Consider the following 26,589-nt stretch of genomic DNA (forward strand, 5'->3'; position numbering starts at 1 on the left):
GTTTAAGACAAAATTAAAAATAAAATTATGATCAGATAGTAAAGACAAAGACCATGTTGTAAGCTCTTAAAGAAGCTCATGATGCCAGAAGTTGAAGCGGCAGAGAATGTCTAAAAAGGATTTACTTTAAACTTTAAAAATAGTTTAGCCTCATTCCAAAATGGAAATAATAATGGGGGAAATAATGTTCATAAGAAGAGTATTTTTGTATTGAAGAAAGATTCTCATATGAGCAAAATGAAAAAAAATGTCAGAAAACTCAATAATACAGGCAAGTGAGAAGGAGTAAGAAAGAAACAATGAGGAAGATAAATAGGGATTGGTGGGTTGACAAACATCCCATACAATGGTAAAATTTATAAGGATGTGATCTGGGTAGGAGCAGTCCATGAAGATACACCTTGCTTTTCTGGTTTCCATATATAGCTCCTTAGACAGGTTATGCTTCAAGAGATAAATCTGAAGGTTAAACCAACCAACCAACCAAACAAACAAACAAAAACAAAACAAAACAAAACCCACCACTGCCAACAACAAAAACCTAGAGAAAGAGTGTGTTCAAGTCTTAAAAATTAAATTTTGTTGTAGGTGAAAATATATATATAAACTGAGTTTAGACATGCAGTGATCAATAGTTCTCTATATTTTGAACATTTTGTGAATTTCTATAATGAGCTCCATCTTCAGCAAAAAGGAAGTAGCTTTGATGAGAGTTCAAAGCTATGCTTATCAGTGGAAATAAAGACAATAATGTAGTTGAGAATTATACTGGTTTAGGGAAGTGGGAAAATGTGGCCAATAGACCCCACCCCCAGCTAACACAGATGGTGAGATGTGCAGTACCAGGCATGGGTCCCACCCTAGTGATCTGACCAGGAGTCAATTAGATGAATATTGGTTGCCCCAACATACAACTGCCACTATTACATATTTGGGGATATATTGTCATGCTGATCATTGCTGTGGTTCATAGGACAGAAACCCCAAATATAAGGCTCAGGGATGATCATGGATGAGGAATAGGAAAGATTAAGAGCCAGAGGACCAAGATACCTGCTACCACATACCATCGTTTGTATATTACATGAAGCTGCATGCTTGATAACTCAATAGTATGGTGACCTAAACAAAAGCAGCACAATAATGCCACAAGTTGACATGCGAATGTTGGTAGGGAAAACTCACAAGGCTTCACTCTTAAATGAAGAGGTGCAGGTAACTAATAGCTACTAAGAGGTAGAATTAGCCCCCTGATAAATTATCCACTCCCAAGTGATCAGCCCATGTACATATGAGCAAGACTAAATTGACTCAGCATTTTGTATTTGATACAGACAGAAAAACAGACACACAGACAGACACACAAACAGACAGATACACACAGTCATATGTGCATGTGTGCGCGCGCGTGCGCGCGCACACACACACACACACACACACACACAGAATATTGAGAGGGAAAGGAGAGGTCATAATTGGGAATGGGAGAAGTTGAGGAGGGAAATAGATGGTTGAAGTAATAAAAATTCAATATGTATAAAATTCTCAAAAAGTATAACTTAAAAGTTGAATTTTAAGTGCAGTTAATGGTTGAAGAACTCTTCCATAGTTTGCTATAGTGTTTACAATCCAGTAGTTATGATATACACAACTTAAAAACATTAGCTATAAAACAAACCTTCTATAAAACTTAACCTCAGATGACAGGTAATGGTCTTTGTACAAAGCAGAGTGCATCCCAGAGAACAGCTTTTGAGGCAATAGAGAAAACCTGGGCAGAGTAGTAACAATTAAATGTGATTGAGGATAATTAGATAGACAGGTATGAGAAGGTAGAACGATCTACCATCACTGGAGATTCTGAAGACAGGTTTATACTGACTTATCTTATACATTTACCTATATTGTTCTTATGTGAGTCAGCTCTCTGTTCCTTTAGAAAAATAATTGAGCTGATAAATCTATAAGCAAAGTTTATTTGGCTCACAGTTTAGAAAGTTTCAGTCATGAATAGTTTTTCCACAATATTTTGAAGTTATGTCAGGGAAACATCAGAACAGAGGAGCAGCGCTAGGGGCAGTCCATCCACAGAGAAAAAAAAAGGGACAGAGGAAGAGACTGAATTCAACCATCTCTTTGAAGATATTTTTCTGTAAGTGATCTGTCACCTGTTACTAAGACCCATGTCTTAAAGATTCTACCTCCTCTTAACACTATTAACTAGGGACAGAGTAGTTAACACATGGCCTTCGGGGGGTATTTAACAATGATATTGCTTTCGTGAAACAAATATTCATTAAATTATTAAAAGTATGATCCTAAAATAACAATATGTATTGCTAAACTCTACAGCAGAAACTTAAGAGATAGGAAAAATTAAGTTACCCACAAAGGAATGAAGGAGGAAGCATAAAATTATAACAGGGGTCATTTGAACAAACTTTTGAAAATAATGTTATTTATAGCTGATTTGATGGACACAGAAATGAGGTTATTCAAAGAATAGAATATTTTTTTTTACTTTCAAAAACTGATTGATCTTTATTTTAAACCATTCACCTCTATACACACAAATGTGTTACTGATTGATGGAGAATTAGCAAATTCTATTAAATATGTAAATAGAAAATATTATCAAGTCAACAAAAAAGTCTACCTAGAATACCTCAAGATTCTTCCAACACTTTAATAGTAGAGAATTACCCTGAGTCTGAAACCAGACAAAAATAATATAAAAAAGAAATCAAACTAAATACTTCCTGTGGATATAAATATACAAATGCTTAACAAACTGTTATCACAGAAAATTCAGCAAAAGAGACATATACATCTGTGAATAGAAGGTAATATATATTATATGAGCCAATCCTAGAAAATCAGACATGGCTTATCATTTGTCCGTCCATTCAAATAACTCACTAACAAAAATATGTGTCAAAAAAAAAAAGATTTACCAGTGCTGGAAAGAATGTATGATAGGACCCATGGATATTCTTCTAGGAGACTGGGGTTAAAGTCCCAGCACCCACATGGCAACTCATCGCCATCTATAATTCAAGTTCCAGGGTATATAACACCATCTTCTGGCCTCGATTAGGGTCATATGTGTGTGATGCACAGACATTCATGTAGACAAACCATGCATACACATAAATGAATAATATATTTTTTAAAGATTAGTAGAAAGCATTTGCCGAAATCCCTCAACCATTCATGGTACAGACACTTAGCAAATTAAGAATGAGTCTCCGTCAAATTAATAAGAGACCTTTATATAAAACTATACCAGATGCTTTACTTAATAGGAAAGGGCTGAATTCCTCCCTCTTGTGCACAAGTAAAACATATGTGCTCTCATTACATTGATTCAGCATTTCCCAAGAAGTCCTCATCAATGTGGCAAGATATAAACATATCTATCTATCTATCTATCTATCTATCTATCTATCTATCTATCTATCTATCTATCTATCTGTGTTCAGCCCAATTGTCATCGGAGAAGCTTCATCCAGCAACTGCTAGAAACACATACAGAGAGCCACAGCCAAACATTAGGCAGAGTCCAGAATATCCTGTGGAAGACAGGAAGGAAAAAAGAAACCAGAGGGATCAAGTACACAACAAGACAAACCACAGCATCAGCTAACCTGGGCTCACAGGGGCTCAAAGAGACTGAACTGAACTTGTCTCTCATAGGGAGCTGCATTTACGTGTCACACCAACATGACTGCCTAAACGTGAACTGAACCAGGAAACACCAACAGGCATGCTAATGAGGACTAGGGGACACTCCTGAGTACTCTCTTCTACACAAAGAACTAAATACTAAAGGCTGTAGAAATAGTCTTTCCCAGGGAAGAGTATACCAATTGATTATTTAATACCAATACTAGAAGAAAAATAAACATACAAATAGCATTATGCAGAGTAGGCCAATTTATGCATTTAGGAATATCTTTTTACACCCACATACACTGAAAATTAATGAAAAAGGAGCCCATGAATTTGAAAAAGAGTAAGAAGGGATATATGAAAACATTGGGACGGAAGGAAAGGGGAGAGGGGAAATGATTTACTTATGATACAATCTCAAAAAGTAAGAGAAATAATTTGAAAAAAATTAACCCACTTAAAAAAAATAATAGAGCTATGGAGATGAGTCAGTGGGCAAAGTGCTTGCCATGAATCCTGGATAGTTTTATGTCAATTTGACACAAACTATAGTCATCAAAGAAGAGGGAGCCTCAATGGAGAAAACTGTTTCCATAAGCTTGGGCAGAAGGCAAACCTGTAGGATATTTTCTTAGTTAATGATTGACAGCAGAGGGGCCAGCCCACTGTGAATGGGCTGATTTTATAAGAGGGCCTTATTGTAAAAGCAGGTTGAGCAAGCCATGAGGAAAAAGTCAGTAAACAGCACTCCTCCATGGCTACCAGGTTTCCCCTGCCTCAGCTCCAGTTTTGACTTTATCTAAAGATGAACAGCAACACAGAAGCGTAAACCAAGTGAACCCTTTCCTCTCCAATTTGCATTTCATACCAAAGAGGTATGCATGTGTGAGAACCTGAGTTTACATGTCCCAGAGTCTATGTAATGGTGAACAGGCTAGTGTAGTCTGTTGTTTCCAGAGTACTTTGACAAGCAAGGAGTTAGAGACAGGAGAAGCCCTGTAAGCTAGCCTGGTGTGCCAGAGCCAATCACCATGAGGCACTATTGCAAAGTGAACACCAACGTTCTCAGATTCTTCTGTCTCCTACACTCATATGGTGGCTTGCACATGTCCAAAATCAAGCCCATGCACACACATGCATGCATGAACACACACACACACAAACACACATGTGGGGGTCGGGGGGGAGGGTGGAGAGTGGAAAGAAAAGACTATGAAAAATGTTTCCAAAACACATCTGATAAGAGATTTCTAATATGAACATAGAAATAATTCTTAAAGTTCAGTAATAGAAGAAACTAATCCAGTCTTGAAGCTGAACCAAGATTTGAGTAGGCACTCTGATTTAAAAAAAAAATGCACATGGATTAAGCATATGAGATGTTCAACCATTAGTGTTCAGGGAGAAAGCAAATTAAAATGGCACCTAGATGTTCCTATTCAAATTTTAAAGGCCTCATTTATATGTATGAGCTAAGGAGGTAAACTTCACATTATTACTCTCATGAGTGTAATATAAAAATGACTCATCTCTCATGATTGAGCATTATTTCTCATCCCAATGCCTGAAGTCTTCTCTCTTGAGTAATTGTTTTTCATTCATAATCAATGTTGATGTTCCCCTAAATATCTCTGAGTTCAGAACCTCAGGTAAATTACATTTCATCCTTTGACATTAGATTTTTAGATGTAAAATGTGAGGCTGGAATGGGTAAGAAATATCAGAGCTTTCTCACACTAGCTCATTCCTTGAAAAATTGATTGATTCTTTGTTATTGGTTATTTTTTTATTTACATTTCAAATGTTATCCCCCTTCCCAGTTTCCTCTCCACAAATCCCCTATCCCATACCCCTCCCCCCTGCTTCTATAAGGGTGCTCCCCATCCACCCACCCACCCCCACCTCAGCACCCTAGCATTCACCTATGCCAGGTCATCGAGCCTCCACAGAACCAAGGGGCTCCCCTCCCACTGATGCTATATAAGGCCATCCTCTGCTACATATGCAGCTGGAGCCATGGGTCCCTCCATGAGTTGGGGGTTTAGTCCCTGGGGGTTTTGGGAGTCTGGTTGGTTGTCAATATTGTTGTTCCTATGGAGTTTCAAACCCCTTCATCTCCTTCAGTCCTTCCCCTAATTCCTCCATTGGGGTCCCCATGCTCATTCCAATGGTTGGCTGTGAGAATCCACATCTGTATTGTCAGGCTCTGGCACAGCCTCTCAGGGGACAGCTATACCAGACTCCTATCAGCAAGCACTTCTTGGCATCAGCAATGGTGTCTGGGTTTGGTGTCTACAGATGGGATGGATCCATAGGCAGGGCAGTCTCTGGATGGCCTTTCCTTCAGACTCTGCTCCACTTTTTATCTCTGCATTTCCTTTTGACAGGAGCAATTCTGGATTAATATTTTTGAGATGGGTGGGTGGCCCCATCCATCAATCTGGGGCCATGTCTATCCACCGGATATGGTATCTACAGGTTCTCTCTCCCGTTTGTTGGGTATTTTGGATAATGTCATCCCTGTTGGGTCGTGGGAACCTTCTGGGTCCCTGATAGTTTTTAATAAAAGTAACATCTTTCATTTACATTTGATCCATGAATTAATAAAACCAGATAGATGTGTAAATATCTCATAGGATGCATTCCTTATTAAGTTTTGTACTCTAAAAATAGAATTCTGTGGGACAAGATGGCTTAGTGTTTCAGTGGTCGGTAATCTGCATCCATGAGAAGAAAGCACTCAGAATAGACCCTGTTCTCACACACAGAAATATTCACAGCTCAAGGGCTCATGAGTTGCTTGGTTGGTAGCAAATTCACACAGCCTGTTCAGTATCCTGAGGTTTAAAACTGACCATTAGTTGGGCAATGTCTGTTTCAAATACAGCCCTAAAGCACAGGCAGCAGAAGCAACTGCAAACAAATGTGAACACTTCAAAGGGAAAAGCCTCTGCATAGCAAAGGAAACAAACAACAGAGTGAAGAAAAAAACACACTGTGTGGAAAGAACATATTCACATGCTCTGTGTCTGATGAGTTAGTAACCAAAATAACTCAGAACTCACTTGGTGAAAGTCAATTCAGTTTAAAAACAAAGTACTGGGATAGGGGACATATCCAAAGAAGTTGAATGGATGGATATTCCTTCAGAGAAAATAAATATGACCAATTCAAATGTGGATGTTTGGAGCCGACCATCAGACTCAGATCAGGGATCCTGGATGGGAAGCTGGTGGAAGGGCTGGAGGAGCTGAGGGAAATTGCAAATGCATAGGAAAAAGAACATCTGATGGCTGGACCACCCAGTGCTCCCAGGGACTAGACCACCAACCAAGGAGTGTACAAGGAGTGTATGGATCCAGATACATATGTAGCAGAGGATGGCCTTGTCTGATAGCAATGGGAGGGAGGCCTTTAGTCCTGTGGAGGTTTCATGCCCCAGTGTAGGGGGATGCTGGAGGGCTGGGGTGGGAGAGAGTGGGTGGGTGAGTGGGGGAGTACCATCATAGAGGCAAAGGGGAGAAAGGAGAGGGAGGTTGTGGGATGGGAGGGCTTGTGGAGGGATAACTGAGATGTAAACAAATGGAATGATTAATAAAAATATTTTAAAAATAAACTTATAATGACTTGGAAAAAAAGACAAAGAAATGGCCAAAGAGGATATGAAAAAAATGCCCCTATTTCTCCAGTAATCTGGAAAGTGCGTACTGAATCCAGATGATGCATCCACAGGTACAACTAAACTCAGATGATGTACCAACTAGTACAACTGAACCCAGGTGATATATCATCTAGAATGGCTGTTATGTGAAATATGAATGATAGTGGGTATTGGGAAAATATGGAGGTTAGGGAAACACTTGTAGACTATTAGGGGGAAATGTCAATTAATATATCAATTGCAGGAAATGATATGCAGAGTTCCCAGAAGGTTAAAAACAGAGCTACAATATGTTCCAGCAATCCCTCCACTGTGCTTACCACTGGAAATCCACTGGAAATGGCATTGGTGTGTTGAAGACAGATCTACACACTTGTGCTCACTCTAGCACTAATCACTGTTACTAAAATGTGGACTCAATCTAACTGCCCATAAGATTAATGAATAAAGGAAATAGACTCTCTGTATAGTGTAACACTGCTCAGCCTTTAAGAAAGAAGGAACACCTTTCATCTCTCTAACATGGATAAACATTATATTATACAAAATGAAACAGGCACAGAAAGACAGTACTGTATAAAATCACCGACTTGTCAAAACCAGAAGAAATTGAGCATACATATAGAAAGAGAGAATAGAATGATTGTTTCCAGAGGGGTTGAGGATGTGTATGTATTTCACACATAGTGGTCAGAGGGTGCAAAATATCAGAAGAGAAGTGTAACAAACTCGAGACCGATTGTGCAAAAAAAAATTAAGATTTCATTTAAACGTTCTAATCACAAAATTAGCATTTTACTAGGCCTATGCTGACAGGCTTTGTGAACAGGCCCATACTAAGCAGAGGTATCAAATCTTGTGTTGATTATGAAAAATGTGAGCAAATATTTTGTATATAAAAAGTGAATAGGGACTGGGGTAATGGGTTAGTGTTTGAATCTACACACACCAAAAAAACTGGGCATGGCCATATATGTCTATAACAGAGCACAGCAGGGCAGAGCATTGGGGGCAGGGGGTGGGGAACAAGCAGATTTTCGAGGTTCTCTAGTATCTATCCTACCTAAAGTGATGAGCTTCCAGTTTAGTGAACAATATTGTCTCAAAGTAACAAGGCACAAAGCATCAGAGGAAGATATCTAATTCCTTCTGCCCTCTCCATGCATACACATGAGACATGAGTGTGTGGGTGTACACATACATACACTGTGCATGTAGAATACACACATACGTGAAGAATATGGATAAAGGGGCTGTAGAGAAGGCTCAGTGACTAAGACCAGTTGCTCATTTTATAGAAAGCTTGGTTCAGTGCCCAGCAACCACATAGCTAACAAACATCTGTAGTTCCAATTCCAGGAGATCTTTTTGACATTCCTGGGCTCCACAACAACTAGGCACTGTGGCATCTGTGAACACACACACACACACACACACACACACACACAGACACACACACACATATACATATGTACGTGTGTGTGTGTATAGTCAAAACACTCATTCATATACAATGAAAACAGATCTTTAAAACATTAGTAGGAATAAACGGACTAAGAATATAGCTCAGAGAAATAGTACTTGCCTAGCATATGAAAGGTTCTTTAACATGAAGCTAAAATTATTCAATTAAATTATTATGAACTATGCCAGAAGCTTTCAATTTGTTAAAGGGGGGGTGATTGATAGTGATAGCAACATAGACAAAAGAAACTGAAAGATGTTTTTAAGTCTAGAGAAATATCTCAAGCATAAAACCAGGCTTTGTGTTTATAAAAATCCCAGATGTTAGTCTCTATTATAATTAGAAAATAAAGTATTTAAAATACTCCAGTGAATTTTATACTGTTTACAATTTATCTAATATTTTGTATAACTAAGCTTATGGTTAAATACCATTTCATTAGCTATTCGTTATCCAAATGTGGAAGATTCCAAGGCAATTGCTTTTCTTCCTTCTTTATTCCTAATGTTTGACTTACATGAGATTACACCAACCATTAGTCTGAGGAAGCAGCTTCAGGGAATCTAGAATAATGGGGTGGGGGGAATCTCATTATTTTGTGATATTTTTACTCAGAAGTTTAAAATCTTTCTTAAGCTGCCTGATAATACCCAAGTACTCAACAAAATACCTACGCCCTTTGCAATAACTACAGCAACCACCCAGCTTTCCTTTGCCCTCAAATCATCATTTAAAGATGTAGATTGCACCACACTAACCTCACTACACAGTTCCCAAAGCAGCTAAGAGGTGGGGAGACATTATGATAGAGTAGTGATAAGGTAAAAAAGGAAGAATATTATTAAGTAGCTTGATAGCAGAATAATATATCAAACTGTCAGTTTGGATAAAAATATTCATCCGTTTTCTGGTATCGGATGTACTCGAGGACAAGAAACATTGACCTTTTTTTTAATTTTTTTTTTATAACAACCTTTCAGAAAATAGCCAACTTGATTGCTCATTTCTCCAGCAACTTCATGATTGTATTTCTCTTCCAATTTCTGCAGCTCAATGAAAGGGGAATTGGAATTTACTGATAATCACACAGATATACACATGTGCATGCGTGCGTGCAAGCAACACACAAACACACACACACACACACACACACACACACACACACACACACACATACACACACTCACTCCATGAACATGCTCAGGTGGAATCACTGGGCCACAGAAAGCATCCAGTTGAGTATTTACTAAACTTTGGAAATAACACAACTGATTCACTGTAGTACCCAGTATCTTAAGGTGCCAGCTAATAATCTAATTGTTACCAAGAGATACTTGAATACATAAGTCACAGAAGAAAAGGTAAAGATGCAGATATCACTTACACCTAAGTTTAAAGTTAAGATTCAGAGATTTCACTTAAGGCCCATGGAGAGTGTTCTGTTCTTTCACAGAGATGCATAAAATCAGCTGACGTCATTATGTAGGTACTGAAAATAATAAGGAGAATGGACAGCCAACCAAGGAAGCTGGTTGTGCATTGCTGATATCTCATATTATCAATGGACACATGTTGGTTTGATACTTTCTCATGTACAACACATGCCACTTAATTAGTGGATAGATTCACACTGTGTTCATTTATTTATTTTTAATTTAATTTTATTTATTTCACGTATTCTCTTTACAATCCACTCACTGACCCATGCACAACATAGTTCAATTAATTAGTGAATAAATCCATAGTATATTCATTTACTTATTGTTTTAATTTAATTTTATTTATTTATTCACTTAGCATTCCACTTACTGTCCCCTTGGTCACTCCCTCCCACAATTATTTTCCCATGCACCCTCCCCTTCTCTTATTAGTGGGTACCCTCCCCCAGGTATCTCCTCTACCTTGGCACTTCAAGTCTCTTGGAGGCTAGGTATTTCCTGTCCCACTGAGGCCAGACAAGGCAGCCCAGCTAGCACATATCCCAGGTACTGGCAATAGATTTGGGGATAGACCACATTCCAGTTTTTCAGGACCTACATGAAGGTAAAACTTTACATCTGCTACAAATGTGGAGAGAGGGTTATGGGGAAAAGCCTAGGCCAATCCTGTGTATGTTCTTTGGTTGATGGGTCAGACTCTGAGCGTCCCAAAGGCCCAGGTTAGTTGACTTTTGGCCTTCTGTGGAGTTCCTATCTCCTTTGGGGTCCACAATCCTTCCTCCTATTCTTTCATAAGAGTTCCCAAGCTCCATCTACTGTTTAGTTGTGGATGTCTGTGTCTGTCTGAGTCAGCTTGTGGGTAGAGCCTCTCAGAGGACATGTTCCCGCCTGCAAGCATAACTGAACATCATGAATAGTGTTAGGGATGGGTGTTTTCCCTTGGGATGAGTCTCAAGTTGGGCTGGTTATTGGTTGGCCAGTCCCTCAGTCTCTGTTCCATCCCCCATGCCTACCTTTCTTGTAGACAGGATAAATTTTGGGTTTGAAAGTTTAGTGGGTGGATTGGTGTCTCTATTGCTCCATTGGGTTTCCTATCTGGCTAAAGAAGGTGACCTCTTCAGGTTCCATGTCTACAGTGTAGTGAATCACAGCTAAGGCTACCCATACCGATTCTTGGGTGCCCCCCTTATTCCAGGTCTCTGTCTTGTCCTTGAGATGCTCCCCACCTCCTCACCCCTTCAGTTGCAAATTTCCATGAATTTTCATGGCCATCTATCCATCTCTCCTCTTCTTCCCATCATTTGATCCTGAAACTATCCATGGCCCTATCCATTCTCCCTTCTCTCTTAGTTCCCTCCTTATCTCTATCTACCTCTTGTGACTATTTTATTCCTCCTTCTAAGTGAGATTCAAACTTCTTCACTTCTACCATCCTTCTTGTTTGACTTCTTTGGGTCTGTGGATTGTAACAAGGATATCCTATATTTTATGACTAATATACACTTATCAGTGAGTACATATAGTGCATGCCCTGTTGGGACTGAGTTACCTCAGGATGGATTTTCTCATTCCATCCATTTGCTTGCACAATTCATGATGACCTGGTTTTTAAATAACTGAATAGTAACCCATTTGTAGATGTATCATACTACATTTATCCATTCTTCAGTTAAGATACATCTAGGTGGTTTCCAGTTTCTGGCTATTACAAATGAAGCTGCTATGAACATAATTGGGCAAGTGTCTTTGTGGGATGGTGGAACATCTTTTGGGTATATGCCCAGTAGTGGTATAGCTAGGTCTTGAGATAGAACTATTCCTAGTTTCCTGAGAAAATGCCAAATTGGTTTCCAAAGAGTTTGTATGAGTTTACACTCCCACCAGTAATGAAGTATTCTCCTTGCTCCACATCTTCACCAGCATATGACATCTCTTGAGTTTTTGTTCTTAGACAGTCTGAAGGGTGTAAGATGGAACCTCAGAGTTGTTTTGATTTGCATTTCCCTAATGATTAAGGACTTTGAACATTTCTTTAAGTGTTTCTTGGCCATTTGAGATTCCTCTGTTGAGCATTTCTCTTTACTTCCTCTACCCCATTTTTAATTGGGTTATTTGGGTTGTTGGTATCCAACTTTTTTTTTTTTTTTTGGATATTAGTCCTCTGTCAGATTTAGGGTTTTTTTTTTTTAAAGTTTTTGAGATTATAATCTGAATTTCCAAGCAAAATATCTACTTACAAAATGTTTTATTTTAGACTGTGCAGTCTTCATTCACTATTCAACAGAGCTTAAACAAAAGGATGGACCATCTAGAGACTACCATATCCAGGGATCCATCCCATAATCAGCCGCCAAACGCAGACACCATTGCATACACTAGCAAGATTTTGCTGAAAGGACCCTGATATAGCTGTCTCTTGTGAGACTATGCCGGGGCCTAGCAAACACAGAAGTGGATGATCACAGTCAGCTATTGGATGGATCACCGGGCCTCTGATGGAGGAGCTAGAGAAAGTACCCAAGGAGCTGAAGGGGTCTGCAACCCTATAGGTGGAACAACAATATGAACAAACAGTACCCCCTGGAGCTCATGTCTCTAGCTGCATATGTATCAGAAGATGGCCTAGCTGGCCATCAGTGGAAAGAGAGGCCCATTGGTTGTGTAAACTTTATATGCCTCAGTACAGGGGAATGCCAGGGCCAAAAAGTGGAAGTGGGGTGGGAGGTGGGGGGGGGGGGCATGTAGGGGACTTTTGGGATAGCATTGGAAATGTAAATGAGGAAAATACCTAATAAAAAATAAAATTAAAAAAAAAAGAAAAGAAAACTGAATTCCCTAAGTATTTCCATGAGTGCTAAAAGGAACTGTGGTCTAAACTCATCGATGCTTTAATTTGTAGATTAAATTGGATCACTAATGATTCCAGACCCTTAAATCTTATTTTATTTACAATTTATATTCTGTAATCTAAATCTTGTCAAATATAACTTGACACAATGACATTGCTAATAATAAGTGAGCAAAAGTTTTTATATGATATAAAAATATATATTTGGGCTGGAGAGATGGTTCAGTGGTTAAGAGCACTGACTGCTATTCTAGACATCCTGAGTTCAACGCTCAGCAACCAAATGGTGGCTCCCAACTATCTGTAATGGGATCCGATGCCCTCTTCTGCTATGTCTGAAGACAGTTTCACTGTACTCATATAAATAAAATAAATAGATCTTTCATATATACACATATATTATCTTTTCAATTTAACAGTGTTAAGTGTCTTCAACTGCCATGGTACAGCATTATATTCAAATGCAAATACAAACGTTAAGTTTAAAAAAACATGTTCTACTGCTTTGAGGATAGGAAAATGACTCATTGGTTACGTGCTTTCTGTCAAGCGTCAGGAAACAAATTTGAATTCTCAGAATCCAATAAATGTCAGGTGAGTATAGCAACCTTCCTATGATTACTGCTTTGGAAGGTAAAGACAGAAGACTGATTCCCCAGAGCAACAGGACTAGAATCTAATCAAATTTGGTAGCTCTAAGTTTGATTAGCGACATTTCTATAAAATGCAAAAGCTATGACGGATGCTAGCCAACACCAACCTTAGAATCTACATGCATGCATGTGTGCTCATGTGCATGTGCACCCACCCACACACATACAAATATGCATACACATTAATACCATTTCCCTACACTCATGAAAACAGAAAAGGAAAAGAAGAAAGAAAGAAGCAGGTATTCTAGTGCTTAGCATTAAAGGAAAACAGTAATTTGTACGACTTCTTTTTGACAAATTAAGACAAATTACCTTTTGGCCAAATCAGTGCTCAGAGCTCTGAGAATACAATCAAGATAGGTATGCCTTTCTGTGGATTCTCTCAAGGTCAGGAAGCAGAAGCCTGAGATGAACTGATTTCACTCTGATTAAGAATAAGACTGCACAGTGAAGGGCTGTAATCATGTGAAGACATGGGTGCAGGATAACTAGGTAAGTGAGGGGGGGAAATAGAGAAGTAAAGGAAAGATGAAATGAAATGAGAAAGAAAAATGTATGCAGAAGACTTTCAGCATCCTGGATCCCCAGGGGATGGTGAGCAAACCAAGCTACAACTTTATCTTATTGAAAAAGAAAACTGGGTGATTTTTGTTAAGTAAAGAAAAAGACAAAATGCTGAATATAGCAACCCAGAGAAAATGGGAACACATTACTCATTCCGACTACATAACAGCAATTGTTTAACAAAGAGCGCTTTATCTTAAGCTTTGTGTACCTAAAGATTTGTTTATTGGGAAAATAATCACTTTCAAATGAAATAGATACCTTCCATGGCAGAGAATCTCTTAGCAACTACAGCTTTTCATTTTGTAGCAAAAATTGTTCTCTTGGATGCGGTGGGCTTGGCAAACAGTTTTGAGCAGCTCCAGCCAAGACTGTCATTATATAAATTCATGATTTAAATGCTCATTGTTGTCAGACTTCTCTGTGTGTGATGCAGCCCAGTGTTGATTCAAATCCCATGTAGAAGAGATCACCCAGTGTTCGACAGTAACTACGAAGTGGAATAGTTTCAACAGCTCAATGAGGAAATATTTTTGTTTAATTTAAGCCAGTTCTTCCAGAGGTGAACCAATTAGTCTGCATTTAACAAACATAGCAAGTTGTTGGCAAATCAGAGTAGCGACAGTGTCAAATGAGGAGGACACACTAATTGTCATTTCTCATTAGTAACTTGCAAGTTGGCAGGATTTCCTTTCATATCACAGCGGAGGTACAAAGCACTGTGGACCACTGATTTTTATCATGTTGGTACACTTGCTCTGCTTCAATAAGTACCTGGTAGGAAATGCTGGCTTAGGGCTACGTATAGCTATGCATGGTGGTTGCACTCAAACGTTGGTTGGTCAAGCATAGGAATATGTCTTTTAAAACAAGACACCTAGTCACTTCATTGGAAGGACTTCTAATTCCAAGAACTTCATTCTCTAATTTTACATTTCTTCATTTGTTGCCAATAACAAAACAGAAAGTGAAGACTCATAGTAATCAAAGCAAATGAGGAAAATAAGAAGCATTTTTTAAATGTAGGTGATATTTCAGATACTTATATTAAATATAAAAACTTAAATATATTTAATTCTCATTTAGACCTGACAAAAACCATATGAAGTGGGCACTACCAAGTTATAACTTTGGTTTTACATTTTTAATGGTATCCTTCAGCTGATTCATACAGTGATGAAATATTTGAGAGGATCCCTTACTGATTTGACTTGAAGCATCTTCAAAGAGGATAACAAGAGCATGTCATCTTGGTATTACTTACTTTAAAAACAATTTAGTTTGCATGCTTCTGTCTTTCCCTTCTTGATTCTTGTAAAATTTGTTGATTACCATTTGCCTATCCAGAATAATTAATATATATCCAGATATTAAAAAATCCAGAATAACTCAAGTAGCACTGATAACACAGTTTACTGGCACCAATACACCCATTTCTGCCTGACAGGCATTCTGTGGAGACTTTGTCAGACAGCAGTGGCAAACATCAGAACACTGATTCTTTTCATACCTACCTGTATCTTATCTCCATGTCTTGCTGTTCTCACTGCCACCTGCTCAGATATGCCTCTTCTTTTTCTCACAGGGCTGCTAGAATACCAGTCTTCCTGACTAACATCCTGTATACACTCTTGGTCCATTAAAACGAATCCTGCTGCAGATAGCATCCATAAGAATGGTTATGGAGTGTGAACCAGATTGCCTTGTTCTTAGGCCAAATGATCTCTAATAATTTTATCTAGCAATGATACAACAACAACAAAAATAACAAAAGCCACTTATAAAATCTTTGAACAAAATCTGACTGCTTGCTTATTTCTCAGACACTGACCCTTATCCAGTAGGGTGCCAGATCTATTGCTTCTTGGTTTGTGAGACACCATCATTAAATATTTATGAATTTGCAAGACAGTGATACCATATCAGGAGCTTCAAGTAGGACATGATGGGAAAATTTATACAACAGAACTCAATGAGTGCTGTAAGTCAAGGCTGTTTTGGATTTTGCGTGTTTGTTCTGGAGAGTCGGTTGTTAATCATCAACCATCACACAGCTGTTGCTGCATGATGACAGCGGTGCTCTCTGACTCAACTGCCAATTTCTACTGAAGCTGGGTTTGCCTGGCTGTGCTGGTTAGTTTTCATCAGCTTGACACATATCAAGACATACCTAGGATTAAGGGCTCTCAATTATGGAGTTGCCTCAATAAGATTATCCTGTGCACGTGTCTTCATTACTGATAGATGTGGAAGGGCCCAGTTCACTGTGGGTGGTACCATCTCTAGTCAGGTGGTCACAGGTAGTTTAAGAATCCAGGCTGAAGAAACCTTTGGGAGCTAGCCAGTAAGTAGGATTCCTCTATGGTCTCTGCTTTAGTTCCTGCCTTCAGGTTCCTGCCTTGGCACTGCCTTAGTCAGAGTTTGTAATACTGCACAATATATCATGACCAAGAAGCAAGTTGGGAAGGAAAGGGTTTATTCAGCTTACACTTCCACATTGCTGTCCATCACCAAAGGAAGTCAGGACAGGAACTCACAGGGGCAGAAACTTGGAGGCAGGAGCTGATGCAGAGGCCATGGAGGGATGTCACTTACTGCATTACTTCCCCTGCCTTGCTCACCTTGATTTCTTATAGAACCCAGGACTACCAGCCAAGGGATGGCACCACAATGGGACCTCCCACCCTTGATCACTAATTGAGAAGATACCTTACAGCTGGATCTCATGGAGGCCTTTCCTCAAGGGAGGCTCCTTTCTCCGTGGTAACTCCGGCTTGTGTCAACTTGACACACAAAACAAGCCAGTATGGCTTCTGTCAATAAAGAAGTGTAATCTGAAACCGTAGTAAAGCCTTTGCTCCCCTGTGTTAGCTTAGGTCACTATTCTATCCCAGCCACCAAGAGCAAGTAGGATGCTGACCTTTTAGTATGTATGCTTTGCTCCTGCCACTTCAGGACCTTTACTCATGTTTTTTGTTTGTTTGCTTGTTTGTTTTGTTTTTGGGGTTTGTTTGTTTGTTTGTTTTTGGCATTCTCCTTTAACTGCTGTCACTGTCTCCTCCTCACCCTAAACAAGATTTTCCTAAAGAAACGTTCCATGCCTACTGGGTTCAAAGGGACTACTATGTAACATGCAACTGTTTTCTGTATGACTTCAACTCTGCATATTAGAACCATGCCACCAAGTTCACATTCTTCTTCTCTATGCAGCTTGCATTTGAAGGTAAACCTCAGATAAACAAACCGTAAAGCATACTCTTGTCTCATTATCAAGAATCACAAGGTCAGACAGCTAGAAGTACAACATCTGGGTAAAGACATCAAGAGCTAGAGCCTGTCCTGCTTCTAAATCCCTGGGACCCCAGAAGCCATATTTAATATGACGTAATGCTTGTTTCCATTCTCTGCACATTAACGAATTTAGCTGTGTGAAGGAAGAAAAGAACATAGATCAAACTTCTGAAAGTGTACATATGCTGTATGTCCATCTTGAAGGCCTCTTTGGACGTTGTACTTATAACAACTTGCTCAAAATTAAGATAGATGTTGGAGGCCGAGAGATCTTCTCATGGTCTGCATTCTGGAGTGGACAGTAGCAAGGATAAGAAACTTTGGAGTAAATACTTCATATTATCTGCCATAGTACTTAATATATTTTTGCTGCCTGCCCTAGTACAAAATACCTTTACATGGTCAAGTTCCGACTTCAGATGAATTGTGGACCAAATTCTACATGCCAATCACGTTAGTCAAAAGTCATCATTGAAGACTGAAAAGATGACTCCATGATTATTTCAGATCACTGGAAGCTTGTTCCACTTGAGGTCCACCATTTCTTAAACTAGCTATTTTTTGAAACTGCAATTTTATTTACAGCACTCCTTTATTTTTTAATGAAGTGTTATCAATTTTTCCTATTACTATTTTCAGTACTCTCTAGGTAGAGTCTTGACCATTTCTCTACAATCCAGCATGATTATGAACAAATGCATCCTGAGACAATCTTATGCATGTCTGATCCAGCTCAGGATGCTGTGTGTTGTTATATTTAAATGATAATTTGTATGAAACTTGCTTTTTTTTTCTTTCATCAATCTATTTTAAGTATCAGGTTAGAGGGATAAATAAATAAGTACATAGGCAACTAACTACTACTGTCTTTTGTTTTTAAGACTGCCTTTCCCATCTATTGGTTGTGTAGCTTGGGGCCAGACAGTTCATATATCTAAGCCTTATTTTGTTTTTGCAATGCCTGTATGATAGAAATAACAGTAATCTCTCTGTATGCATGTGAAGGTTTTTCTAAGCACTGTTGGCTCTCAATGAATGATAGCCATTAACTCACACTGATTCAGAAAAATATCTCCACCCATCATAGCTCACAAGTCTGTAAATGCTCAAATCTTTTATAGAAAAAGAGCATAAGTATATCTTCATACGTATGTTCTATCATCTCAAAATTATTCATTATACCTAAATTATTGCATAAATAAAATGTCATGTAAATCACTGTTATATTCTACCCTATCATGGAATAATGACAAAAAGATCTGCACATATTTGGAACAGACTCATTCATCAATCCTAATTCTATTTTGGACCTAATTTTAGTTACAGATGTGGAGTAGAACCTCAAGATACAAACATCTGTCTGTGTATGCTTTGTTAAGCAACATTTCAAATGTTGCCTGGATTCTAGAACACTATTGCTTCATTCAAATTTCAACTCTTCCTTATCAGCTCTTTTCCTAGAGAACAAACTTTTTTATCTGGATCTGAGTTTCCTCTTTTATACAATGAATATAATTGTAATTAAAATGGCAAGGACACACTGAAAATCCATGCCAATGAGTCTCAACATAACTTTACATTATTATTGCTGGAATACTTTCAGGATTCTGATGCTTATGATGTCCAGGTCAAACACAAGCTCAATTTAATCAGAAATATATGTGAGTAGGATCTAGGCATCTTTGACTTTTTTTTTCTTCAGTACTCTCAGGTAATTTCAGTGGGCTGCCTAGGCTAATAACCATTCTATTCTGTCATTTGAAAGCTCCCCAGATGATCCTGTTGATCAATAACTCCCTCCTGAGAGAGGTACACTGGTAAATGCATAAGGGTTAATCTTTATTGAAAGAGGAAAAATTAAGAGCTCGGCGTCTGACCAAGAAAGCCTGCAGGACACAAAGCTGTTGTGAAAGTACAGATCGTAGAAGAAGAAAAGCTGATGAAAGTAAAGTCGTAGTGGAAAGGGGAATTAAAGGCTCCGGGTTCAACATCACTCAGTCCCAGATCCCACTAAATCCTCCATTTGTGAGTGAGTTATTTAAACCCTGCATAATCATAATGAGAACATTTGTAACACAAGAGATATTTACCCCATGTACAATCGTGTGTGAAGATAAAGTAAGTTCAAACTTAGTAAGACATTCACATGCAATGGCCTTAAATTGTAGTTTTAGTGTCTCCTCACCATCTTTGTGCTGAGTGAGTTGCAATCAGTTAAATGTTAATCAGTAAAAGCCTTGGCAGGTGATTAGGTAAGCAGTGACCTATGCCCAGTATGGATCCATGCTATTAATGAGAGAGTAGGCTAAGTATTTTTTAAGCATGAGTTCTGACTGGTGTGTGCCTGCTTGCCTTTCTCCCATGTTACTATGCACAAGTTGTTCCTTGCTGTCAGTACAATGCCCATGGATCCACCATCCGTTTGATCTGAAATAGATGTATTTACTTTATAAGTGACCCAGTCTGTGAGTTTGTGTTATAGACACAGAGAACAGACTGACACAAACTGGTATCCAGATGATGAGCGATAGCAAAAACCAGAAAGGCTCAGAAACAACCAGAAAGCAGAGAGGCTCAGAGAGATTGGCAGAGGTTAGCAACAGGCTGTCGCTGTGAATAGAGTAGAGTACTAAGGATGATTCTAATTAGAGATAAGAAGTAGAAAAGAATAGAAAAAGTTTATAATGTCTTAGAATTATTTACTGAAGCCATGGTAAGAATGTTGACAGAAATATAGTCAGTAAAGTACATGAGGTTTCTGACCAAAATGAGTAATAAGACACTGGAGATTCAAGGAAAGGGTCACTCTTGCTATATAGTAGCAAAGAAGTTGGTAGAATTATGCCCATGTCTTAAGGCTTTATGAAATAGAGAACATCCCTGTGATGGACTGAAATATCAAGCCCCGGAAAGATATCTAAGCAGCAAGCACTTGGGCAGCTACATGGCAACATTTAACTGTATACACTGTGAGATAGCAGATGAGTTACTTAAAGATAGAAAATAGAATTAAAGGAAATTGAAAATCAGATAAAGATTTGAACCATTTGAATTTTGTATGGGTAAAAGAAAAAAATCTCATTTGGAAAAGAATACAAATGGAATAACCATGCAACTATTTGCTGAAATGATTAATATGCAGAGAAAGTGACCAAGACAATGAGAGAGAGTCAGGGAGATCATGAATCTGCAGACATCAGATTCTTATTTGTATACACCTATGTCCATCTTGGAAGATCCAAAATTAAATTAATTTTCCAGTTTTAAGACTTGCTGTGATTTTTGTTATCGCATTTCAGCCTTATTTGTACTTTGTCCTAATTATAAAACTTGTTTCCAAATTATCTGTTTCGCCTATTTCTATTTATGTTTTTAGAGTGCTAGAGTCTGTCTCATGTTGGTCTTATCGCTGTATTTTGAGAGTAGATTAAATTTTGATTTCATAGTCTCCCAGATAAGGGAAATTGTTTCAGCTTGAGTTGTGAATTGCATGTGACTTACATCTGATTTAGATGAAAGTTTGAACTTTAAACGTCAGGGTTGTTGCTGGAATAAATGCAGGCATTTGGAAATCCTGGAGATGGGAGGGATGCATTGTGTATATCAGAAGAATCTAAGTGGGAGGGAGGCACAGGAGCATGCTGTGGTTTGAATAGCTCTGTCAAATCAATGGTGACATTTAATTGCCATTGTAGCAATACCAACCAGGACATTTTGAGAGGGATGAGTCACCGGAGCTATACCTTTGTGGATGGGTTAATTATCAGTGTATTCCATTATTGTAGATGCCGTTTGGTTCCCTTGAGAGTGGCTCTGTTCTAGGAGATAGCTCTGTTTTCTGTACTTCCCACATGATAGCTTCTGTGGTATCGTGACTCAGTAAGAAATCCCTCACCAGGTTGCAAACCTTCAATCTTGACCTCCTCAGCCTCAAAACCCTCTATGAGAAATAAACTGTTCTTTCTAAATTAGCCAGTCTGTAGCATTCTCTAGAGCATCTGAAAATGGACTAAGATTCCCAAATCACAGATGAACAATCAGAGGTTGCCATTGGTTTTAAGAGGAGGGTAACTACAACTGAAGTTATAAAGGTGGGTGGGTATACACATATGGTTCCCAAGGGTTCTCTTTTTCATGGTGGGGTGGCAGTGGTCAGAGTCAGTAACTAAGATGAACTTTCAGAAAGAAAAGCCATTTGGGGATCTTGTTTCCCTGTGGCTGCTTAGCAGGCTTCCATCCCTATCTAGTGTCCATCCTAAACTAAGACACCCATAGAATGGAGCTTTTATGTTAGCAACCAGTTTGGGTTTCATAAAATAAATGCAGGGAAATTCTGAACAAGAACCACAAGATTGTTCTAGTAAGTAAGCCGCAAGCTTCACTGTAGTACTTGTAACTATTGAGCTGTCTCAAAAGTTTGTCTACCTTCCAGGATCCTGGTCTTGGGCTTTTTGTTTTGTGTGTGTTTGTGTGTTTGTGTGTGTGTGTGTGTGTGTGTGTGTGTGTGTGTGTGTGTGTTGTACAGAAGCAGAGTTCTGTGTACAGGTCCAGGTCTCACGTCCAGTTCTCAGTCACTTCCCTTTTGTTTCCAGCACTGGCCAGGATTGTGGTGGAGGGCCCATTGTTTTCCTCCTGTTGGCTTTCAGGGTCCATTTATCTTTCATCACCTTCTGGGTTTCCCTGGCTTCATGTTAATGGACTTAAATGGACCAATATCAGCAAGAAGGCTCAGGACCCAAGTGCCATTTCTGCCTAAACCCTCTTGGCCTGCCCAGATAGATATAGAAGGCAGGCTGATGACAATCCCCACCCCCTATGAAGCAAAGGAAGGCATGTTAATCCTCTCAGAGCTTCCACTCTCTAAAGTTGCTCCTCTGAGACCTTCCTCCCTTAGCTAATGGAGCAGACGCAAATGTTATGTGATTCTGTCCAAAATTAGTAAAAAAAAAAAAAAAATGTCCTTAGAAATATTCTATCTTTACCCAGCTACCCCATATAAGGAATGTGAATGACGTAATGGTGCAATATAATTAAGTTGCTTTAACTTTCAGTAAGTCATACTGAAACAGTATCTGGTTTTTGTTCTGTTTTTCTTGGACAGTGTTTTTCTCATCCCTTCATGGTCATAGAAATCGCCTGGAAACAAAAGCCCCAGAAGAGTGGATATTACTCAGAGATTTGGGGTTCATCAGTCAGGGTTCAAATGTCATTTTTTTAAAAAGGAAGCATTAAAATGCAATGGTACTCAACCATAGTCACTTTTATCAGTAATTCTCAGATGCCTTGAAGAATCCAACTTAGCATCCTTTCGATTCACTATCTCAACAAATAATAGAATGCAAGGTTTCACATTCATTACTTATGAATCAGTACCTCTATTTACACTCTCACTTTGAGCAGTTCTTTTAAACAAGATATTCAGGCCTTATTTTCATGCCTTCTCAACCAGCATCTCTCAAACAGGGGTGAGGGCTGAGAGCCTGTATATCAGTCAGCAATCCTTAGTGAGCTGAAAAACAATTATGTTTGGAGCCATTAATCTGCGACAGATTTTTAAAGGCCTTAGATGCAGAATATAATCCCACAGGAACTTTAAACCATTCATGCCCTCTAGAGCACTGGTATCAACCCTGGATGTCTTTCAGCCTCATGTCCAGCTACATGTGCCAGTCACATTGGAATCCCATGCATGTGCCTGATTCTGCATTTGTGTTTTTAAAGCTCCCTGAGTGGTTATAATATTCAGCTGTGATGGTTAATCTTCACTACCAACCTGACAAGATATAGAGTCATCACAGGAATGTGCGTGAGTGTGTGTGAGGGTACTATTTCCAGATGGTTGCAAAGGAAGAAAGGAAATGCCTTCTGCATGTGATTGGAACCATCAGTGGAGGCTTCCTGGAGTGAATAAAAAGAAGAAGGCGAGCTAAATACCCACAGTGCCCTCTCTACTTCCTGACTGCCAGTGAGTGTGGCCAGCCATCTTGTACTCCTCCATGCCAGCACACACATAGATACACATATGAACACACACATATACCATGAATCATGAGAACACATATATAAAAAATGCATAAAAGTCCCATGGATAGAGGAAGAAGATGGGTGTGCAAACTGAGACAGCACAAGAGTAATAGCTGTTGTAACCGATGAGGGAACAAAGATCCATGGGAACATGATGTCAGTGAAGACATTGCTGAAGATAGCTTATTTGGTACAGGGACTAAAGCATCCTGCATGATATTCCTTCTCTCTGCCTCAACCCCTTGTACATTCTCTCTTGTTTCTTTTACCCTATTGAGCTCCTTTCTGTATTTTTAAAATTTATTTACATTTCAAATGTTATCACCCTTCCCAGTTTCCCCTCCACAACCCCTCTATTCCATTCTCCCCCCTGCTTCTATGAGGGTGCTCTCCAACCCACCCACCCACTTCTACCTCACAACAAAGCCATCCTCTACTACATATGCAGTTGGAGCCATGAATCCCTCCCCGTGTACTCTTCAGTTGGTGGTTTAGCCCCTGGGAGCTCTTGGGAGTCTGGTTGGTTGATAATGTTGTTCTTCCTATGGCTTTGCAAACCCCATCAGCTCCTACAGTCCTTCCCCTAACTCCTCTATTGGGGTCTCTGTGCTCAGTCTGATGGTTGGCTTTGAGCATCACTATCTGTATTGGTCAAACTCTGGCAGAGCCTCGCAGGAGACTGTAAATGACCCACACTTCCTTAATCAAGCCTTCCATCTTCGCTGACTATGTCTCCATGAAACATTCTTCATTCGCCCTTTTCCTGGTCTCATCGCCTACCTAGGAGCCTGCCTAGAGTCCATCCTCTCTGGCCTCCCACAGGATGAAATATGGCTTTATTAGACATGCCTAGACCTCCTGTAGCTCATTGCTTTAAGCATATGCATCTTTGTGGCGTATCTGTGACCCAAGTCAGTGCATCCCATAAAAGCAAGAGAAGGGATTATCTCCTCTGCCAACATGTCTCTATTCAAAAATCAAAGGTAGCTTTACTAAAAGAATGTATAGGTTCCACACCAATGGAAATCTGCTATAAAGGTGTGGCACTTTGTGGCTTGCTTGAGAAAGGGGAAAAGAGAAACAAACAAACAACTTCAAAACAACAAAAACAAACAGGTTTCCAAACTACAGCAGGAGCAGGAGGTAAAATTCAGTAATTCAGGAAGCAAGTTCAATTGCTAAAGCCTTCAATAAACTCCCAAATGACCTGAATTTTATTTACTAGGTAGTGGGGTATCCGTGAAGTTTTATGTACAAGGGTGTAAGAATGAGATCTCTCATTCTGGATAGTTACTCTAGAAGCAATACGATGGCTGGTCTGAAAAAGGAAAAGACTCGTTTAAAAAAGGAGATTAATTAGGGAGGTTGTGTTCCAGTAGCACAGGTGAGAGACAATGAAGGCATCCCTGAAATAATGAAATAGAGAATTCCATTCAGAGGGCGCTGTTCAGATGGGATCTATAGAGCTTGCTGAGTAAGGGCAGGAGGGAGTGGGCGTGAGACATGATGCCACAGTCAAGCTTAGGAGTCAGGCTGCTTGGGGTCCTATTAATGGAAATACAGAATGTAGGAAGAGAAGAGCTAGTTTTCAAGAAAAAAAATAATGAGCTCGGTTTTAAACATACTGAGTTCTTTGTACCCATGGGGTATCTGGGTAGAGTATTTTATGCGCTGGAAAGGCATAACATCTCAGCTGGTGCATCAGTAATTGTAGGATGTGCCTGGTATTGTCGAATTGACTGTGTCGTCTTCCAGTTTATGTACTAGAAGTCAGACTTCAGAAACTGACGGGGTAGCATTGATTTCATGATTTGTTTTACTTTGGGCTACAATTGGCAATAAAAATAACTGCCCCGGGGGGGAGATTCTAAAGTCCCTCCCTGGTAATTTGCTTCAGTTAGATACACATACCCATGCTAAGCTTGCCCAAATTCAGAAGTGTAACAATTTTTCCCCATAGGCAACTGTGCTGTTATATCTTTTATCAGTAGATTGGGAATTCCATGATTTCAGAAAAAAATATTATTTCTGATAAGCTTTGTACTACATATAACAGAACCTGAAATTGATAGATGTATGCATGGATGGATGAATTTATAATCTTACTGCAGTGACATGTAATATTTCCAATGGCTGGTTGCCTAGGAATTGAAAGCTTAATATCCTACTGTTTAATGCCTAAGTGGCTTTTTTGGTTGGGGTGCTGACTACAGCAAATGTGTGGGAAGGAATCACTATAAATATTTTTAAATAGGCTTTCATTACGTGATTTTCTTTTGGCAATGTGAAATAATCCAAAGATTTCAGCTTTCTTTGCTGGCTATAAAAGATAACATAATTCCTGCTACATTAACCTCTGACTTTAATATTTAAAAAAACTCTCTCAATATTATTAATTCTAAAGGCTGGTCAATGGGGATATGACCAGATCTCTGTTTTGGAAAGGTAGCATTGTAGAGTATACAAAGACATTAGAATGGATCCCCAGGTGGTGCAGTCTCTGGATGGTCCTTCCTTCAGTCTCTGCTCCAAACTTTGTCTCTGTAACTCTTTCCATGGGTATTTTGTCCCCCCTTCTAAGAAGGAACAAAGTATTCACACAGTGGTCTTTCTTCTTCTTTAGTTTCATGTGTTTTACAAATTGTACCTTGGGTATTCTGAGATTCTGGGCTAATATCCACTTATCAGCGAGTGCATGACATGTGTGTTCTTTTGTGATGGGGTTACCTCACTCAGGATGATATCCTCCAGATCCATCCATTTGTCTAAGAATTTCATAAATTCATTCGAGGATGGCCTAGTCAGTTATTAATGGGAGGACAGGCCCTTGGTCTTGTGAAGGTTCTATGCCCCTGTATAGGGGAATTCCAGGGCCAGGAAGCAGGAGTGGATGAGTTGGGGAGCAAGGAAAGGGGATACGGGATTTTTGGAGAGGAAACTAGGAAAGGAGATAACATTTGAAATGTAAA

At 39.1% G+C, this 26,589-nt stretch overlaps 1 protein-coding gene across 5 annotated transcripts in view; it reads left to right on the forward strand.

The window, feature by feature from the left end:
- Nucleotides 1-26,589, forward strand: part of Lin7a (lin-7 homolog A (C. elegans)) — a 153,598-nt gene that overhangs the window by 24,887 nt on the left and 102,122 nt on the right. The window lies entirely within an intron of this gene.

The sequence above is a fragment of the Mus musculus genome, chromosome 10, assembly GCF_000001635.26.
Source record: "Mus musculus strain C57BL/6J chromosome 10, GRCm38.p6 C57BL/6J".
NCBI classification, from domain to species: Eukaryota; Metazoa; Chordata; class Mammalia; order Rodentia; family Muridae; genus Mus; species Mus musculus.